Raw genomic sequence first — 22,907 nt, forward strand, 5'->3', positions numbered from 1 at the left:
ACACTGTAGAAAGTTACTCTTGGTTTGGTTTATTTATTTTTACGTCCTATTAACAGCCAGGGTCATATAAGGACGTGCCAGGTTTGTTGGTGGGGGAAAGCCGGAGTACCCGGAGAAAAACCACCGACCAGCGGTCAGTACCTGGCAACTGCCCCACATGGGATTCGAACCCGCATCCCAGAGGTGGAGGGCTTGTGGTAATATGTCGGGACATCTTAACCACTCGGCCACCGCGGCCCCAGTACACTGTAGAAAGTTACTCTCAAAATTGATAGTTTGTTTGTTTGATTTATTAACGTCCTATTAACAGCTATGGTCATGTAAGGACGGCCTCCCATGTATGCGGTGTGTTGCGTGTATGTTGTGCGAGGTGAGTGTACTGGGAGACTGCAGTATGTTCGTGTTGTGTCTTCTTGTATAGTGGAACTGTTGCCCTTTTTATAGTGCTATATCATTGAAGCATGCCGCCGAAGACACCAAGCAACACACCCCACCCGGTCACATTATACTGACAACGGGCGAACCAGTCGCCCCCTCTCTGTATGCTGAACCTTCCTCACAGGGGCGAACGCTCAACTCAAGGCCAAAAGTGAGGCGGTGCCAAGGGAGGCATTAGGAAAGATAAAGTCAGTTAGGAAGAAGAGAAAAGATAGGATCCTAAATTTAGTCGCCTTTTACGATCATGTAATAGGGGCAGGTACAATTCTAACGCCCCTACCTGCAGGGCCCCAAAATTGATATAGATTGATTAAAAATAATAATATAAAAAATAATTGTGTCCTCCGATAAACACGCCATGGCTCTAATGGGTGACATGTCTACTTTGACTTACACAGTATTTCATTTAAAGATTTGGGCTTAGTTACAATCTGTTTAATAAACGTTAGAGAAAATATTCCGTAAAAAAGGTAGGTATCGATTAGATTTTCTTATTTCTAAATTTGCTTTGAATATATTCACAAATGCTGTGATTGTTTGATTTATTAACGTCCTCTTAACAGCCAGGGTCATGCAAGGACGGCCTTCTATGTATGTGGTTTGTATTGTAACCGTGTGTATGTAGTGCACAGTGCGTGTTTCGGGAGAATGCGGTATGTTCATGTTTGGTCTTCTATATAAATGACGCCGAAGATACCAAGCAACACACCCATCCCGTCACGTTATACTAACAACGGGCGAATGAAGAACATGTTGAATTATTGCAACCCAAGGAAGACTGCAGAAGATGTATACGACATTACAGTAAAGATGGCAAGTCAAGCAACCCAAGGAAGAAGAAAGAACAGCATTTACTATGGAAGGAAAGAGACATCGGTTTGAGGACATGCGCCATCCTTCCCCCTGCATTAACATTGAATACGACGTGCTTCTAAATTACGATGTTGTTCTCGAAAAAATATTTACATCACCCTTTGTTTACATGGATGAGAGCTTCTGTGTGCCTCATTCAGAAGACAAAGTTGACAGAGAATATAATCCAGAAATTATGCAGGAAGGTTCCAACAACGATGTTGAAACTGAAAAATCCTGCAGGAGCAATTGTCTGGAACAATTAAAGATTACAAAGAATGGGCTATACATTCTTTCTGGTGTTCACCTTGACATACAGTAAAGATATATACGAAAATACAGTGAAAATGACAGGTCCAGTAACCCAAGGAAGGTGACAGCAGAAGATGCATACGAGATACAGTGCCGCTATTTCGAGCAGGAGATGATGAAATCCTCACTGAAGATTAAACTTTGATGATGATCATCAGGATACTGTCAGCCTTTTAGCTGCTCTACAATGTATCTCATTGGTCGAGCTAATGAAACGTACAAGGTAATATCACATATAACGAGATATTTTGCCCGATGTCAGTAAAATGTAACCGGGTGGGGTGTGTTCAGCGGCATGGTTCATTGATACAACACCAAAAAGGGCAACAGTTCCAATATACAACACGAATATACAGCAGTCTCCAAAACACACCGCACACTACATACTGCATACATGGGAGGCCGTCCTTACATGACCCGGCTGTTAATAGGACGTGTACTTATTAAACAATGATCCAAACTGACTGTATTCTTTCTAACTTCTCCCTTGACACTTCCTCACTTTGGTCTTCTAGGGCAAGAGATCCACTATACAAGAAGGCACACCACTAATACACCGCAGTCTACCAATCCATATTCGCACGTCAGACTCTGCATACATGGGAGGGGCCGGTCCTTACATGACCATGGCTGTTACAAGGACATTCTGATCACTGTTGTTGGTGATGGACAACCATGAATCTCATCTATCCATTCCTCTTCTGGAATGAAGAAGAGCCAACCAAGTCGAGTTGTACTGTCTCCCACCCCACACAACACACAAACTATAACCTCTTGATATTGCACCCTTTCGTCTAATGAAGAAAGACGTCTATAAGTCAGCAATCAGCCGAAGCTATGTCAATAAAGAATCGATCATAAAAGTACAACAACAAAATTAAAGGAATTCAAAAAAGTAGATTATGAACATTTTCTTCTAGTCATTATAAGCTGAAACTCGTTATCTGAATTATTTCAATACCATAAAACATGAATATTGATTCAATATTATTTCTATGAAGTTTTTTTTCACTTTTCTCAGAACCAAAGAAAAAGCAACATCACCCAAACTAATATAGCGATTAAAAAGGAATATTGGAACATTCGAGGTACTTATAAATCATGCATTTTTGTACTGATATTTCAAGATGGCGTCATTTAAAATATCCATTCAAAATTGCAGTTTACACACCAGTAATTGATTTTTTTATTATTATTTTAACGTCCTATTAACATATATGATCATGTAAGGACGGCCTCCCAAGTATGCGATGTGTTGCGTGTATGTTGTGAGAGGTGCGTGTTTTGGAAGACTGCGGTATATTCATGTTGTGTCTTCTTGTATAGTAGAAATAATGGCCCTTTTATAATGCTATAACACTGAAGATACACACCAGTAAACAACAAAAAATAAAAATAATTCCTTAAATTATTCCACCAGTAGAGTTCAAGAGTTGCCGACCTCTTAAGCTAAATCGATGAAAGCTCAGTACATGTTAGCTTGGAAGAAAGGGCAATCTTTTGGGTCACTTGTGAAGACTATCAATGTTCGTTTTAATAAATAAATGATTAATTAACGTCAAATGTAACAGCCAGGGTCATTCACGCAAGGCCTCCGATGTATGAGGTGTGTAGCGTGTGTGAAGTAAGGGATGCGCGTTTTGAGTACGTGATTGTATACCCGTGATGTTAACTTTGACCTTAGACCTACCCGACTTTCGACACGTTTTTTCCTTTACTTTCTATGCTCTTGTGCACTAAGCTTTTTTGCTAAATCCTTTACAGTACCCTTCTCTTTGTTTGTTTGTTTGATTAATTTACGTCCTATTAACAGCTTTGGTCATGTAAGGACGGCCTCCCATGTAAGCGGTGTGTTCTCCAGTCAATCTCCGTGAGGGGCAGTTGTCCACTCTGGAAGCTGTAGCAGCCTTTGGAGGTGTGGTTAGTATAGTGCTGGTGCGAATGGGGCGGGAGTGGGCTCGAATATTGGTGTGGACGTGTGTAAACAGGGAGAGTTTCTTAATGTCTTTTGTAATGTATATTTTGTACCGTTTTAGGTCCTTTGCTAAACTCATTAAAGTGAATAGTCGGGCAAAGGAAACCAGTCTAAATGCGTTCTTTGGCCTTCCAAAAGTCATTGTATACCATAATGATGGTCAAGTTCTGCTTACGGTGTCCAGTTTTGACCATTGAAATTTTGGGGAAGCCCCGTGTAAATTTAGCACAGTTCTAAATATAAATTCGCCAAACTCTTTGAAAACGAGGCTGCGTAGAAATGTCAACATGGACATGTGTTTCTCAGTCGTGTCGGTTTCGTTTCGTGTGATAAACCACTAATGCGGTATGCAAATTGTTGTTTTGAGATGATACATTTGATGCAAATGAAGTATTCTTACATTAATGACAATGCTTTGTAATCATTTTTCGATAAAAGCATCTTGTACATGGAAATCGACACAAATATTCGGCCGATGCAGAGATGGGGCCCCGACAAGGGGCAATATTGCAGCATCGCATTCGTCGTATTTTACATGAACCGAATCATGAAGGTTAAATACAAATAATCGTAACATAATTTCCCATTTAAAACCACACGAAAACGTTCCATAGAACGTCCATGCATGTAGCTGTCAAAGATGTGAAAATAAATTAGCTCATACATAGATATTTTACAAGTACAATATATGTGTTCAATTATTCGTGTAGTTTTTTGCAGAGATTTAATTAAATTATCTATGTCTCTGTTTTTTTTTTTTTTTTTTTTTTTTAAACAATATTTGAGTTCTGGAGAGAGATGACATGAATGTCCAGCTGGAAGGAAAGAAACTTTTATGATGTATATGTATCGTACAATGTATATATGTAAACGTACATTCCATGTAGCTGCTATAGAATTACAACTAGGAAATTCTCTCAAACATTGATAATATTTAATTCTTCACATTCATGTAGGCCTATGCTGTGAGAATTAACACATCATATATATTTCCAGAAAACATATAGGCCTACATGTATGTTACTTTCCTTTTCTGTTGTTTCCTGTTCTTTTTTGTGCTCTGGAGAAAAAAGATGATTGAGTTGAAGAAAAGTAATTAATTAAGAGAAATGTGTACCACAGTACTTTGTCTGTAGCCGAGGGGTTCTATACTGTTTTAATAGTCCAGTAATTAATAATTAAATTGAAAATTTCAAAATTAAGATGAAATTGTAAATTCCATTTTTGAATGAAGTGGTTCCCCTCCTTTGAGAGTACACAGTGTGTATACCCTTTTTGGTTTTTAGGAATAATACTTGAATAGGAACCTGAAATAACATGACAATCAATCAGGTATGCGTGTGTTGGGGGTGGGGGGGGGGGTGGGGGGGGGCTAAAAGACAGAAGAATCATGAGGATGGGAAGTTGTAACTTGAGTGGGGGGTTGAAATATAGAAGAAATAGCTACAGATAACTGGAAGTGGAAGGGTGCTTTATCATTGATCTGGTCATTGCATATTTGGGGTTTACATGGCTTTTTTTTTGGTTATTTAGTCTCATCGATTTTGGAGCAACTTTGAATCCATATGGTACGGTATATCTTTCTTTTTTCCATGTGTAGCTATTTCTTCTGTATTCATTCACCCTCCGCCCAAGTCACAACTTCCCAATAGGTACCACTTTTTTGTTTAGAACTCAAATCAAAGACAGATGTACATAGTACTACATACTACATTTTAGTCTATGTGTTTGTAATCACTGTTACTACAGTATTAATACATAAATGGTCTATGTACAAGTTACACATAGACAATAAATGTGAAATTTGGTTCAGACAAAAAGATTTTTAACATTTCAGATAACTTGCTAGTTTTATGGTTTTATTTATATGTTGAGTCTACTCTCTTGTAAAGTAGAATTTAGAAATCCTAAGACAATGGTATCTATATTGCTATATGTAAAAAAAATCCTTATATTTTAAAAGTAATTGAAAAGCTATCTCACAAGCCCTGACAAACAAATGGGCCGACATATGGATGCAAGAATTATAATCACTGGATCTAGAGGACTAATATAAACAAATATTTCTACAAAGTTAAACAATGAAAAAGTATTGCATCATAATTTTATTTAATGATTACAGTTGAAAGGAACATTTAATAAATTAATACTGTTTAAATGTTCTGTTCATGATCTTCTAGGTCCATATTGGAAAAGTTTACTTTCAAGAGCAATCATATCAACATTCTTCAGTCTTCATATGATGCTAATTGTATGTATATGTATACATACACTTGTATACAGGTCCAAGGGATGAACTTTAGATGTATTCATGTCACTATGCATGCATGGTGCCTGAAAAAAAGAACCAACAATTTTTTATCTTATCTGTTGAATATGACAAAAATTGAAATGATCAATTTCAAATATATATAAATGAATACATGTAGGTTCATTCTACAGTTTTTTTTTTATTTTAGAGAAAACATTTTATAAGTTGTGAATGTGTCACTGATGCATTTGATAGAATCAAATATTGTTTCAAAAAAGATACAAAATTCATTATCTATAGTTCCAAAAAAAAATAAAAATAATTATAAATGATACATGGCTGCAGTACATTTCAACTCTGTAAAGTTTGTCATATACACATGAACCAGGTACAGTTGTAATAAATATACAAACACTATTTATTATTATGACCAGAAATAATACTGTATGTGTTCTCCAAATATATCTAAAGAACAAGCTAAAACCTACATGTACATATGTATATGTGTATATCAGAACATATACAATACAATTTTACCAATTAACCTACAATGTAAATCCTATATACAATGTATGTGTATAACACTACCAGAACATGTACAGAACAAAAATTTACAAATTAAAAATCTATAAATATATACATCAGAACTGTATGAATTGACCGGTAGCATAATATATTATAGATTAATTGTAACAAATCTTAGCTTGATACTGCACTAGCGGTTACATTCTAACTGTACATGCATTACAACGGTACATTTTATAAATATACAGGGCATTCATTACCCCTAAAGAGGCCCCACGAAAGAACCGCTATTTACCCCAGGGTTACGTTTTACGCGATTGGGGAACAGGTATGAAACATGTGACCATATGTGACCACTCATTTATGAAAAAATACTGCTAGGGACTATTTACATAATGATCAAAATACGAAGACTCACTCACTATCAGCTGAGCAGGGAGTACCGGGTAGTAGGCCTAGGTACGTACAGTAGCGGTCCGGAGCCGCGTGCTCGTTTGAACTGTTCTCTTCACTATAACAAGTTGTATTAACACTCTCCATGCGTCGTAATGTTTACCGAGTCATTTGTTGGGATTGTCGCTGCTCCATTGCCTTTCCTTTCGCATTTTAGGTGAGTCAGTTGGTTGTTTTGGCGGAAACCTTTTGGTTCAAAACTACGGTAGCCATGTTTTGTTTACTACGGAGAGTGGTGGATGTTGCGCATGCGTTAATGTTGAACTGCACTCATAGCCGGTCGGGAGGACTTTTAGGATTCCCATAGATATTATTATTTTCTTCGCATGTACAGCGATTTTGACGGAAAGTTTTATTTTTCTAATTCATAAGAAATTATACCGGATATATTAATACCATTTTTACCGATTTTACAGTCACTTGCCCGACTATTCGCTTTAAAGTGTACAAAAGGAAGACCTACGGGTTGTGTATTTCTTTGAAAGAACCTCGTCTGGCATTTGTTTGATTAATTAACGGGCTATCATCTAAGGACGGCCTCCCATGGATGCGTTGTGTAGCGTTTGCGATGTTAGGAACGAGAAAGCAAGTAAGAATGAAAGAAAAGGTAATATCTTAAATTTAGTCGCCTTTTAGTTCTTTGGGTTTCGCTCGTGTTGGGCTTTTTCTGCTAAAGTATACAAAATACGGGAAACTAATTAATAAACGACCTTTTTACTGGCCTTCCATGTATGCGTTGTGTTACGTGCATATGCAGGTGTGTTTAGGGAGACTGCGGTATTCGCGTTGCGTCTTTTAATGGAACACTGCAACGTACTGCCAAAGACACCCGGTCACTTTATACCAACAACGGGTGAACCAGCCGTTCCATTCCCGGCGTTTGTTTGTTTGTTTGATTAAATTAACGTCCTATTCACAACCATGGTCATGTAAGGACGGCTTCTCAGGTATGTTTGTTTGTTTGATTGATTAATTAACGTCCTATTAACAACTATGGTCATGTAAGGAGTAAGGACGGCCTCCCATGTATGCGGTGTGTTGCGTGTATGTTGTGCGAGGTGCGTGTTTTGAGAGACTGCGGTATATTCATGTTTGTCTTCTTGTATCTATATAGTGGAGCCTATCAGGTATGCGGTGTGTTGCGTGTATTAAGTGCGAGTGTGTGTTGTGGGTGACTGTGGTGTATTTGTGTTATGCCTTCTTGTAAAGTGGAACTGTTGCCCTTTTTAGTGCTATATCACTGAAGCATGCCGCCGAAGACACCAAGCAACACAGCTCACCCGATCACATTATACTGACAACGAGAGAACCACTCATCCCACTCCATTTATGCTGAGCTAGAGACTAGCACTTTCAATAGTCATGTGGTGGCAAGGAAGACATTAGGTTGAAGAAAGTAAGGTTGTAAGAAAGAAAAGTTAAGATGTTTAATTTAGTCGCCTTTGGCGATCAATCTGAGGCGTGCTGAGCGCAAAGCAGGAGCAGAAACTGACTTACTTGTCACGTGTCTCGGCGAGGGAATAGAACCCAGAGCGTACCCCACTAATGCGAGCACTTAGCCGAAGAGTAAGCGCTCACCCCTGTTAATGTTGATTTTACTGCAGTTTAACGGTAATTGTACCTGCTGCCCCTAATGCATAATCGTAAAAGGAGACTAAATTTAGGATGTTATCTTTTCTCTTCTTCCTAACTGACTTTATCCTTCCTTAATGACTTTATCCTTCCTTAATGCCTCTCTTGGCACCGCCTCACTTTTGGCCTTGAGTTGAGCGTTCACCCATGTGAGGAAGACTCTGGGTTCTGTACCCTGGCTGTGACACACCAAAGTCAATAAAAGTGGCAGTTTCTGCTCCTGCTTAGCGCTCAGCACACAGGGAGTGGGACGACTGGTTCGCCCGTTGTCGGCGGCATGTTTCAGCGATATAGCACTATAAAAATGGCAACAGTTCCACTATACAGGAAGACACAACATGAATATACCGCAGTCTCCTACTCGTACTACACATTCATGCAATACAGCAATACACCGCATACATGGATACATATTAAATAAATATGGTAATTCACTATATTTTACTTTTGTTGATGTAAAATTTCACTTTCGATATGAAATGAATTACAAGCCATATTATCAGATGTTGATGTAGTTTCTATACAATGCCGAAAGTTTTGCGATATAAATAACAAGTATAAACTAGTGCACATATAATAAATATAAAATACACTGTTACATGTACTGTGTATTAATGCAACAGTCAATCTGTGATACCCTCATGAGGATAACAAGCTTTAATGTATCCTGGCCAGGCAGTGTCCATGACTCCAGGATTTGGAATTCCTCTGCATTGAAAGACCAATATGAAAATGGTAATGAGTATTCTTAGACAGTTGATTCGAAGATGTTCACGAATTGATTCATACGTGAGAGTATGGTGATTTCATATCTCTCTATCAATCAAGATGTTTATGTAGGCTAATTGAATTATCATATTACCAAAAGGATGGGAAAAGATTTCGCAATATCTTATTTATATTTTGTTGTTTCAAATAATTGAAAAGTGGGGATTTTTAGGTCAGGATGACCTATTGTCATCATGTTTTGTCCGTCGTTTATCAAAAGCCTACTCCTCCTTACCCCTTAAGTGGATTACATCCATATTTGGTGTGAAACATCATTGGGGAAGGACAATCATATTTTATATAAATGAGCCTGGTCCGATCCCTAGGGGCTGAGGGGTGGGGCCCCAAAAGGGCAATTTTTTTAATTTAAGCTTTAAAATCCTACTCCTCTTCTATCCTTGGATTGATTTCATCCATATTTGGTATGAAACATCATTGGGGAAGGACAATAATATTTTATATAAATGAGCCTGGTCCGACCCCTAGGGGCTGAGGGGTGGGCCCCAAAAGGGCAAATTTTCTTAATTTGAGCTTTAAAATCCTACTCCTCTTCCATCCTTGGAATAATTTCATCCATATTTGGTATGAAACATTGGGGAAGGATAATAGTATTTTATATAAATGAGCCTAGTCTGACCGCTAGGGGCTGAGGGGTGAGGCCCCAAAAGGGCAAATTTTCTTATTTTAAGCTTTAAAATCCTACTCCTCCTTCATCCTTGGATTGATTTCATCCATATTTGGTGTGAAACATCATTGGGGAAGGACATTATATAAATGAGATAGGTCCGACCCCTAGGGGCAGAGGGGCGGGGCCCCAAAAGGGCAAATTTTCGTAATTTTATTTTTAAAATCCTACTCCTCCTTCATCCTTGGATGGATTTCATCCATATTTGGTATGAAACATCATTGGGAAAGACAATCATTTTTTTTTATATAAATGAGTTAGGTCCGACCCCTAGGGGTGAGGGGCGGGGCCCCAAAAGGGCAAATTTTCTTAATTTAAGCTTTAAAATCTTACTCCTCCTTCATCCTTGGATGGATTTCATCCATATTTGGCATGAAACATCATTGGGGAAGGACAATCATATTTTATATAAATGAGCTTGGTCCGACCCCTACGGGCTAAGGGCCCCAAAAGGGGAAATTTTCTTAATTTAGGCTTTAAAATTTTACTCCTCCTTCATCCTTAAATTTCCATATTTGGTGTGAAACATCATTGGGGAAGGACAATCATATTTTCTATGAAAGAGTTAGGTCTGACCCCTGGGGACAGAGGGGTGGGGCTCAGAAAGGGGAACTTCAACTTCCTCTTTTCAGGTTTCGGTCTCTGATCTCAACGAAAATTGATCTATAGGGGTTTCAAGGGATGGCAAACAACATGCAAACATGGGGATGGAGCCGCGGGGGTCTAAAATGGGAGCTTTGCTGAAATTTGGCTTTAAAATCTTACTCCTCCTTAATCCTGGAATGGGTTACAACTATATATGGATGAAGGGCTACCAAGTTTGTTCAACAAATGACCTTTACCTATATCAACTTACATATTCAACAAAGGAGTTCCTTGTATTGCTTATATTAATTATTAACCACTACTTTATACTGTGACTTTGTTGTTTTGTGCCACGAGTCGGATGACCGTTAAGGCCCATGGGCCTCTTGTTTTATAACATACTACTGTTGAAAGTCTAAATAGTTATCTTTTAATTACATAACAGGAGTACATGACGGTTTGTTGCTGGGAGAATCTGGGTATGCATGCAGAAAGTACATGATGATACCATATCTTCATCCAGCTGACCGGTCACAGGAATGTTTTAACAGCAGCCTGTGTAGGACCTGAGTTCACATAAAACAAACCTTTGTAGTATTGAAGGCCAGATTTCCTTACATGAGATTCGGTCTCAGCATGGCACCCGAGGTTGCAGTGACTGTTACCTTAGCGTGTATTGTATTGCACAACATAGGGATTTTAAGGTAAGACATCTTGGATGTGGAGATTGATAACAAGAATCAACTCCATATCCAAGATCAAGGAGTGCTTGCTAAGCCAGATGGAAAGCATGTAAGAAATCATATTGCCAGTCAATACTTTTAAGATAAGTCAACTATATTTGATATGCCTATATATCACTTCTTACGTGTACTTGAACATAACTAAGTTGATAAAAAGTGTGTAACTGTTGAGATGTAGATTGTTGTATTTTGCCAAAATTTACAAACCAACACAACAATCTGTAAGTCAACAGTTATACCTAAGGTTAAGCCCCATGCATAGTAATTTCATTAAAATTAGACTTGAAATTCTGCTCCACTATTCGGGCGTTCCATTTGCGGATTCGTACCAGTTGCACTAAAGTGATACGGCACCGCCAAATGAAACGCGTTTGGATTTTTGATAATGTCGGCACCCATATGAAAGATATGCTTCGAATATAAAAGTTAAGTGTTTTCGGTGTTAACAATGAAATATATATATAAAAAAATATTTCCTTAATAGTTTCAGCACACATTGAAATAAACGATCCATGTAATTTTATCGTATTTAAATACGCTCTGCCTTGTAAAAGAAAACATTCAGGTGACAAATGAAGAATCTTGGTTCCGCCATCTTGGATACAAGTGGTACGCTTCTGAAAAAGAACCACTTGTTTCGGTTCGGCACAGCGCATTCCATTACAGATACAGGGGGTTCGTACCAGTTGTATCTGCAAATGGAACGCACGGCGTGATGTTCGACGTTGCGTTCCAATACAAGATCTAACAACTTCCCATACTTGGTCACCTCAGACGTTGTAAGAACTTGTATTGAAGCGTAATGTAGACCATCAGAGTGGAGCATATTTACAAGTCTAATTTTAATTAATCTGCATGCATAGACACTTTGTATCAACTAATTTGTGTTCAAGTATACTTTACAAGTAATATATTGACATACAAACTGTCACTTGTTTAAACAAGATCTAAAATTTTAATACATTTAAAATTGAAACTCGTGCTGTAACTTCAAGGTCCAATAGGCAAGCACTTACTTTTCTTTTTCACTTTCAGTTGTCATTCTTTTTCTGTCCTCTTTTATTTTCTCTATTTCTTCTTCAAGCCTCTGGTTGTCAAGAAGGTGTTTTTTCTGTTAGAAATGATGTGGTCTTCAGTTTTTCTGAAGTACAAATGTTCAAACACACAACGGTTATACATACATTTGTAGTCCATTTATGTTTCGTTGTCAGTATAATGTGACCGGGTGGGGGGTGTTGTTTGGTGTCTTCGGCGGCATGCTTCAGTGATATAGAACTATAAAAAGGGCAACAGTCCCACTATACAAGAAGACACAACATAAATATTTGCAGTCTCCCAAATCACGCACCTCGCACAACATACACACAACGCACCGCATACATGGGGGGTCGTCCTTACATGACCATAGCTGTTAATAGGACGTTAATTAAACAAACACATGTTTATACAATAAAAAGAACCTCTATCACTTGGTTAAATCAATACGAAAAGCATGCAAATTATGTGCGGAGTTAGATCTCTAATATTTCTATAAGCACAGCTCAGTCATTGGATTTCAGGGATTTTGTTACATGATCATAAGATATATGTTGTTTTAGAGATACCATTTACTAACTTATATTTGAAATGGCTTCATTTTATGTTTACATGTTCAATAACTTTTACAGTAATTTATGTTCTTGATTTAAACTCATTTGGGCTTTAGAATTGTACCTGCTGCCCCTATTGCATGATCGTAAAAGGCGACTAAATTTAGGATCTTATCTTTTCTCTTCCTAACTGACTGTAATCTTTCCTAATGCCTCCCTTGGCACCGCCTCACTTTTGGCCTTGAGTTGAGCGTTCGCCCCTGTGAGGAAGGCTTTGGGTTCTGTCCCCTGGCCGAGACACACCAAAGTCTATAAAAGTGGTAGTTTCTGCTCCTATTAACGCTCAGCATACAGGGAGTGGGACGACTGGTTCGCCGTTGTCAGTATAATGTGACCGGGTGGAGTGTGTTGTTTGGTGTCTTCGGCGGCATGCTTCAGTGATATAGCACTATAAAAAGGGCAACAGTTCCACTATACAAGAAGACACAACATGAATACACCGCAGTCTCCCAAAACACGCACCTCGCACAACATACACACAACACACCGCACACATGGGAGGCCGTCCTTACATGACCATAGCTGTTAATAGGACGTTAATTATTCAAACAAACAATCAAACAATGATTACTTCAAAATTCAGATAAAAATCATGACTTTAGTATGTTTGCTTCATTTGTTCAGTTGGTTATTTTTATATAAAGATAAAATGTTTTAATTGAGATTACTTTTTACCACATACAAGCTTTACCTTGAAATTCGTTCAAGCTGTCAGCTATCTCCTTAGAAATCTAAATAAAAATTGATTTACTTCAGGTATCAAGTCAAATTTTGTAATTTAGCTGTTAAAGACCTGTTTATGCATATGTGTGTAAATGTTGTCTGGAGTAGATGTGTTGTCCACCAAAAGATTGTGTATACTTCTTGTACATGTACATTAACTATTTCACAATTTTGTTTGTTTGTTCGTTTGATTAATTAACGTCCTATGAACAGCTATGGTCATGTTAGGATGGCCTCCCATGTATGCGTTGTGTTGCGTGTATGTTGTGCGAGGTGTGTGTTTTGGGAGACTGCGGTATGTTCGTGTTGTTTGTTTGTTTGTTTGTTTGATTTATTAACGTCCTATTAACAGCTATGGTCATGTAAGGACGGCCTCCCATGTATGCGTAGTGTTGCGTGTATGTTGTGCGAGGTGCGTGTTTTGGGAGACTGCGGTATATTCGTGTTGTGTCTTCTTGTATAGTGGAACTATTGCCCTTTTTATAGTGCTATATCACTGAAGCATGCTGCCGAAGACACCAAGCAACACACCCCTACCGGTCACATTATACTGACAACGGGCGAACCAGTCGTCCCACTCCCTGTATGCTGAGCGCTAAGCAGGAGCAGAAACTACCACTTTTATAGACTTTGGTGTGTCTCGGCCAGGGGACAGAACCCAGAGCCTTCCTCACAGGGGCGAACGCTCAACTCAAGGCCAAAAGTGAGGCGATGCCAAGGGAGGCATTAGGAAAGATAAAGTCAGTTAGGAAGAAGTTCGTGTTGTGTCTTGTATAGTGGAGCTATTGCCCTAAGCCGAACATAATCCATATATTACACAAGTTAAACTATCCCTATCTTCATCTGAACTATGCATTTATTATCTGGGAATAATAAGGGAAAACTATCCCTATCTTCATCTGAACTATGCATTTATTATCTGGCAATAATAAGGGAAAGATGACAGTCTAATAACTCCTTATGTGCACAAGATTCGGTGAAGCTAAAAATAATTCTCACCAGCCTTTATAACCTACTCCTGTATTATGCAAATATTTGTCTTGTTGAAACACATCTTTTGTACTTTGTCATAGCAAATATCTGAGAACTAAATAAATAAAAGATAAATCCAGTACTATTACATTGTGTTGAATCATTTATACATATATGTAAAATGTATATATACATGCATTACAATAGTATATTCCCCACCCTAAAAAGTGAACTTACCATCTGTATCTATCCCACTGGGGTTGCCCATCATTCCACGCCTTGAGCCTGTGGCATCAATGATTATCTCCTCGGTAGCAGAAGGGCTTTCAGGACGTGGTCCGCCTCCCGTCCCAGAATTTCTGGCGCTATCCAATTTGGCATTGACCAATTATACTGAATGAAACTATTAATGATACATTGTAGATCTACTTTTTCCGATCCCGTACTTAAGTAGGCCTACATTATCACAATATATAGAGAATACATGGATAGTATCTTACAATACAAGGGTTATTTTGGTGCGAGTCATCTCGGCTCTCCGTGTCGAGCACCATAATAAAACTTGTATTGTAAGATACTAACCGTGTATTATGTTTATCTTGCAACCATTATGGCATTCAAACGAAAGCAAATTTCAATCTCCAAATATTTTATTGACAAAAATATGTTAGTGTCAATTGGATTAGACATCCGGCGTAGCCTATCTTAGTCTTCTCCCGATATTGGTGGTACAAACAAATAATTATATGAAACATATATACATAGTGAGGTTTATGAAAATAAGGGGAGGTAACTCCTAGATGAGGAATGACATTTTTTATCATATTTATTATAACTCTATAAATTAACAGTTAATTTTCTTTTTTTTTTATATAATAACCAAATATTATCACATAATTCTAACTATACTTGATAGTATGTATATTTTATGATATTGGTCCTATTCGCCACAACAGATCCAGGCTATAAAGTCCACATGTGTTTAACACAATTAGCCATCCACTGATGGGCATCAAGAACCAATCTCACAAAATACACATATATTTGATTTGTGGAGTTACAACTATATTTGTAATTACTAGTGTTTACCCATAATTAGTTTCTTAGGAGTTACCTTACTTAAATATTTGATGATTTTAAAATAACACAAGAAAAGAAGAGGAATGATAATCATATTAACAGAGAAACAATTCAAAAATTGAGTTTGTATAAGTCTCATTAGGTTGCCCATAGTACAAATATATTGTTAGTTGCAATTGCTAGCTGTATCAAGGTGGATCTCCAGGGAAGAAGGATTATAGGTACATGTACATATAAACAATAATGTATAATATTATAAGACTTACCATTACTATAATCTACATGGCTACATATACCAGAATAATAAATATTTTATTTACACAATTAAATCAACTTTTAATCTCTTTGTTTGAGCTATATAATTAGACACGTGAGTTAATATATTTCTATTTTCAGTATCAATACAATCTGTACATCCCTGTTCAAGGACATTTTTACACACATGGTTATGATGATGATGATTCAGATGTTCTAGCGTCAAACGGTGGTTTTGATATAGATTACATTCAAGGAAATAGTGATATGTAGTTTCAAAGGATTGATTACATTCACACATTAGGGATTCTATAAGGTGATCCATGAATCGGTCACAATTTAGATTACTTTCACTATTTCTTAATTGGCACTTTTATTTAAACACATCAGTTATGTCAGTTGAAGTTTGGTTATTTTCATTTATAATTTTCTTTAGTTGTGTGGATGATTCAATATTATGGATTTCATTAGCTATCTTATTCATTTCACATTGTTGGAAAAATTCATGAAAAAGTTCAAAAAATTTATGTTATTTCAAAATAACTTACTGTGCGACATAAGGGAGGATCAAATAATCTGTTTGTTCGAAGGAAATACCCATAGAGTGTCTCATCATGTATAAAAGGTTCAATAATATCTCTTAGATTGGCCCTGCAGGTAGGGCGTTAGAATTGTACCTGCTGCCCCTATTGCATGATCGTAAAAGGCGACTAAATTAAGGATCTTATCTTTTCTCTTCTTCCTAACTGACTTTATCTTTCCTAATGCCTCCCTTGGCACCGCCTCACTTTTGGCCTTGAGTTGAGCGTTCGCCCCTGTGAGGAAGGCTCTGGGTTCTGTCCCCTGGCCGAGACACACCAAAGTCTATAAAAGTGGTAGTTTCTGCTCCTGCTTAGCGTTCAGCATACAGGGAGTGGGACGACTGGTTCGCCCGTTGTCAGTATAATGTGACCGGGTGGGATGTGTTGCTTGGTGTCTTCGGCGGCATGCTTCAGTGATATAGCACTATAAAAAGGGCAACAGTTCCACTATACAAGAAGACACAACACGAACATACCGCAGTCTCCCAGTACACTCACCTCGCACAACATACACGCAACACACTGCATACATGGGAGGCCGTCCTTACATGACCATGGCTGTTAATAGGACGTTAATAAAGCAAACAAACAAACAAACAAACATCTCTTAGATAATCTGGTGTTTCATTATTCATTATTTCGGTACATTAAAATGACTTAATGTTTATATCTTATGTATTCTAATGTTTCCCATCCTAATTCTTTGTATAATTTGATATGAGATGTGCCTTTACTCAGACCTGTTATTAATCTTGCAGCCTCTAGTTGCATTGATTCTAATAGATCTTTTTGAGCTCGTGTACAATTATCCCAAACATTATCTGCATATTCAATTACTGGTCTAATATAAGATATATATATAGTATTTAGGGATTTCCTATTAATTTTGTTCTTAAGCAGTCTTATCATATACCTTTGAAATATGTAGATTCCATTTAGCATCATCACTAAGTGAAATACCAAGGTGTGTATGTGTTTTGCTTTCAGTAATAGGATTATTTTAAAAGTGTATTACAGAATGATTTTTAACAGTTTTCCTGGAAAATATAACAGACTCTGTTTTAGCAGGATTAAATTTGATGTCCCATTTAGTGGCCCATGTTTTGATATTATTGAGATCATCTGACAGATTTTGAGCTAATTCTTTGGGATTGTTATCACATATGCCATATAAGGAAGTATCATCAGCAAATAGCTTTATTTTGTTTGAGACACAATCATTAATATAAATTAAAAACAGTAGCGGTCCGAGGACTGAGCCTTGATGAACTCCTGCTTGGACCGGATTAAAAGTTGAGGAGTACCCTTCGGTAGTACCTCTTTGCTTTCTTGATGATAAAATTGTTTTGAACCAATTTTAAAGATTACCTATAACTCCATATGATTGTAATTTGTAAAGTAGACCATCATGCCAAGTTCTGTCAAATGCCTTACTGATGTCGCAGAATATGTATCTTATTTCTTTATTTTGATCTAAGAAATTAACTATAGTATGGTAAATAGACAATAATTGATTTACAGTTGAGTCTTTGGGAGTAAAACCTGATTGGTGTTTAGTTATAATTTTATATGTTGAGAGGTAGTTATATAGGTATTTAAAAATAATCTTTTCTAACATTTTACTTAAAGTGAACAGTCAGGCAAGGATGGCTAAAGTCGTTAAAAATGGTGTGAATGTGTCCAGTATAATTTCTTATGAAATAGAAAAATAAAATCTCTCGTCAAAATCTGCCTCCGTACGAAGAAATTAATTTAAAGTATAAAATCCTAAAACGTCCTCCCGGCTGACTATGTCCGTGGTTACATTTCCACGCAGCCTCGCTTTCAATGCTTTCAACTTTTCTTTATTTTAATGGTCAGAACTTGGAAACGTAAGCAGAACTTGACCGTCGTATTAATATGCGAGAACTTTTGGAAGGCCAATGAACGCATTTAGACTGGTTTTCTTTGCCCGACTATTCACTTTAAGCACGAAGTAACAGAAATAGGCCTATAGTTTGAAACATCATTAGTTTGCCCTTTACCTTTGTAAATTGCATTAATATCTGCCATTTTCCAAATAGAGGGAATTATACCTGTTTCAATTGTCTTGTTATAAAGGAGAGTAAGAGGGAAAAGTAAAGATGGTTGTAGTTGTTTTGTTATATTAGGAATTATATCATGAGGTCCAGCAGGTTTATTCCCATTCAGTAAAAATAACTTATCTTTAACATCCTGCTGAGTTATAGTAATTAAGAAATGGAGGAAGGAAATTGGTGGGTAATTTCAGGTAGTGGTTCAACATCTTCAGAGGTAGAGGATATGGATAAAAAGTACTTATTTAAACACTCAGCTTTATCAAATGGATGTTGAATGAAGGAGTTATTATTAATAAGAGGGGGTATAGAGGTGGATTTATTATTGATATTTAAAACATTACCCGGCTTACCCTTTTGATGGTCATTACAGTTTGTTCAAATATAAAACGGCGTGTATTAAGTGTGTGAGAAAAATATAAATATGGACTTATGATATATTATTTTAAATCATCGTTACCAGGAACGTATACAAGTCCTTATCTTTACCGAGCTATTAAGCGATAATCAACATATAATTAAACCGTTATCAAGTTACGATAAATATGTGTTATATACAACGTTACGAACCACTGTCTGTAATCCAATGAGTCGCATTTATGAGTACTAATATTGGAAAGCACGCCAAAAACAAAAAAAGCACGCCAAAAACAAAAACATAACTACACGTGGATCGGTGATCTTATCAAGAAAGGTGACAAAGTAATGATATCTACTTTGTGCTTAGACGCTTAATCTCCTGATATTTGCAGCAAGATGTCAGTAATTGGGAATTACAATGTATATTTTCACAACAGAAGAAGGATCTACAGAAAATGAGTATGTATACTGAAACAATGTTGATTTCGTTTACATAACAATATACATCATATTACATGCAATACTGCTTGACGATCAGATTACTCATGAATCTCTGATAGGCCGTTATTTGCATTAGCTAGCATTAAATTACAAAAATGTTTATTAATATTTATTAATACACAGCATGTGTTAGGAAACAACATTTTAATAAGATTGAGCAATGAAGTAAGATTGAGCAAATGATACAACGAAGTTATATTATATATTTATAAGATTAAAAGTACACGCTACATGTATGGTTGTTACATGTGCTTGCATGCATACTTGTGTATAGTGTAGTTTTTAGAATAGACATTGTCTAAGCTTATTACAGTTTCCCTGTACATAAATAGATATTAGCTAAATCTAATCATCCCGAAACTAATATACATTTAATGGTTTAACCACATGTATACTGTACATGCATACAACTACTTAACATTTCATAAAACAGTTTCAGCACTGTAACTAATGATTCATACTAGGTATTGCGTATAGTTAGAGAAAAAAAACATTTTAATACGTGAGAGAAGAGAATTGTTGATTTAGGCTTACATTGAGTACGTGTACATGTAGTTGTGTATGTACACAGTATGTACAATATGATTATACACAGTAATTATATATGCTTGTAAACGGTGTAGGAAGACGATTATCATCTTAAGAGTTTATTAAAGCTATGTACTCGTAGAACTTCTAAATTTGGCACGAGCACCTGTCCCTGGTGTTCCAGGAATCCAATCCATGGCGGTTCGTATTCCAGGTTTACGTGGTAGTTGATCAGGATATGCGGATAACTCTTCCAAACTGGTCACTTGTGACTTTTCTCCACTTGTGTTGCGGATAACAATACGTCCATCTTTGGTCCAGGTACCGGAGATGATGATTTTGTAATTTTAAGTATCTAGCCTTAGCATAAACTTGACTCCTAGCCTTGGTTAGCGCCTCATTGATATATAATTTGGGAGATTTTGGAGTGGAATACCTTGGGCTTGAATCGGTGTTTGACAGATATCGCCCATGTGAGAAAGGCTCTGGGTTCTGTCCCCTGGCCGAGACACACCAAAGTCTATAAAAGTGGTAGTTTCTGTTCCTGCTTAGCGCTCAGCGTACAGGGAGTGCATGCGACGACTGGTTCGCCCGTTGTCAGTATAATGTGACCGGGTTGGGTGTGTTGCTTTGTGTCTTCGGCGGCATGCTTCAGTGATATAGCACTATAAAAAGGGCAACAGTTCCACTATACAAGAAGACACAACACGAAAATACCGCAGTCTACCAAAACATGCACCTTGCACAACATACACGCAACACACCACATACACGGGAGGCCGTCCTTACATGACCTTAGCTGTTAATAGGACGTTAATGAATCAAACTAACAAATTACTTGGTTTCGCTCGAAGCGAGACGCTTCTTTGATGCGGAGGTAAAGATTAATTCACTAAACCGAATGAGAGTGTACTCCTTTTAACTGCAGTGGGAAATAAATCAGCGCAGTCAAAAACAGTATTCGTAATTATATTCAGTGTGATATATCACTGAAACATGATAAAGATAATCAAAATACAATAAATACCCATTAAGGAATAACTTTACAATACATACCTTTGCCATGAGCCCAGAAAAAGATGACACCGACATACGAGATTTTCGATATCATAAAAATTACGTCACGTTTTAGCGGGACTGAATGGCGTTTCATTCAACGGAAGGTTCAAGTTAGAAAAAGTTCCGTCGGATATGAAACAAATTCACGTGATCGTATTGACGGATAAAGCACAAGTTTATCCGGCAGTAGTTATCAGTCAGTATCTGGGACAGTTGCAGGATAAAAGATACTCTAGCTCTAGAAGACCTAGATATATTGGTGATTCTATGCGTAAAGACGAGGCCTAGTTAAAAGTTTGTGTCAGGCCATGCAGAAACAGAAAGTTTAACCTTCAACCCCGAGGCGACTTATTTGGCATAGTCAGCTAAAGTCTGGAGGTCCTGTGTTCAACCCCAGTCTGGCCAATACAAATCACATACATGTACATACATTTATCACATAACTAACTCTTTCAGTCCGATTTTTTTGTAATGTGACACATATGTAATTATATATAACACTATTGTAGCGTCACAGGAAATAATGATGTCACGATTAAAATATGACGTCGCACGACTGTATCGGGAAACAGCCGCCCTGTATTCAGGACGTTACAATTGTACCTGCTGCCCCTATTGCATGATCGTAAAAAGCGTCTAAAATTAAGATCTTATCTTTTCTCTTCTTCCTGACTGCCTTTATCTTTCCTTATGCCTCCCCTGGCACCGCCTCACTTTTGGCTTGAGTTGAGCGTTCGCCACTGTGAGGAAGACTGATTTCTGTCCCCTGGCCGAGACACACCAAAGTCTATAAAAGTGGTAGTTTCTGCTCCTGCTTAACGCTCAGCATTCAGGGAGTAGGACGACTGGTTCGCCCGTTGTGGTCACCTGAATCAGAATGGCAAGACAAGTCTTTTAAAAGTCTTTAAGTTAATGTGTATAGGTGTATTTTTATATACTTATCCTGTGTATGTATGTACATTGTAGATTATAGTAAGCTTTCTGTAGTTGAAAACGAACTATGATAATGATATTTGAAAATTATAACGTATCCAAATACATTGTACATACATGTTAGTAGGCCTACATTATCACAATATAAAATACTCAGCTTAATCACGTAAATTGTAAACAATACTTAAGTTCAGTGGGATTTATTATTAAACTAATAGGCATGAGCCAGAAATTAAACTTATCGCAATGGTCAGCTTGATCTGGTCAATGACAAAAGATCTCCTTCGTCTGTAAATATGGATCGCATCACATGGTCTGATGTCTATTCAATAACAAATTTGATATTCTAAAAATAAATACGAAACGTGATTGGATGACGCGCGTAACGCGTAAACAAATAACGCCAGGCCTCAACTACAGGTTGCTTCTGTAAAATTAGTGTTTTTCGCTATGCATAATTGTGTTAGCTTATGATTATCAATTTAATACCCTTTTCATAATGGTATATGTACGTCTTCTGAAAATTATTTTATTATTTCATGTGTGTTTTCATGGTACTTACGAATTTAGGACTTGGATGATGTTGTCCCATGTCTCTTTTCTATTAGCAATTAATATTGTTGTGCCAGGCCCAGACATTGATCCAAACAATACATTTTCGTTAGAATGGACTGCTTGGATCAAGGCTGTCTCCTCCTCCGCAGTCCACAGTCTTTTTCTTCCGCTCCTGGCCACCTTGACTGTTGTTGTCAGCCATATCTTGTCGTCTGCTTATTTACAGGTGCGCGGATTGTCGCGTAATATGAAAATCAAACCCCAAACATTAGAGAGTTCTCTAAGTGACCGTTCTCAACTGAGAACGTTCTCAGAAAGTTTTGTGAATAAGAGTTTTGAGAACGTTCTCACCAGAGCACAGTTTTGAGCATAATAATTCGGCGGCATGCTTCAGTGATATAGCACTATAAAAAGGGC

At 37.3% G+C, this 22,907-nt stretch overlaps 1 pseudogene; it reads left to right on the forward strand.

The window, feature by feature from the left end:
- The first annotated feature begins 9,079 nt into the window (after window positions 1–9,079).
- LOC138330999 (putative nuclease HARBI1) lies at window positions 9,080–11,301 on the forward strand (annotated as a pseudogene).
- The last annotated feature ends 11,606 nt before the right edge of the window (window positions 11,302–22,907 follow it).

The sequence above is a fragment of the Argopecten irradians genome, chromosome 9 (assembly GCF_041381155.1).
Source record: "Argopecten irradians isolate NY chromosome 9, Ai_NY, whole genome shotgun sequence".
Classification (NCBI taxonomy): Eukaryota; Metazoa; Mollusca; class Bivalvia; order Pectinida; family Pectinidae; genus Argopecten; species Argopecten irradians.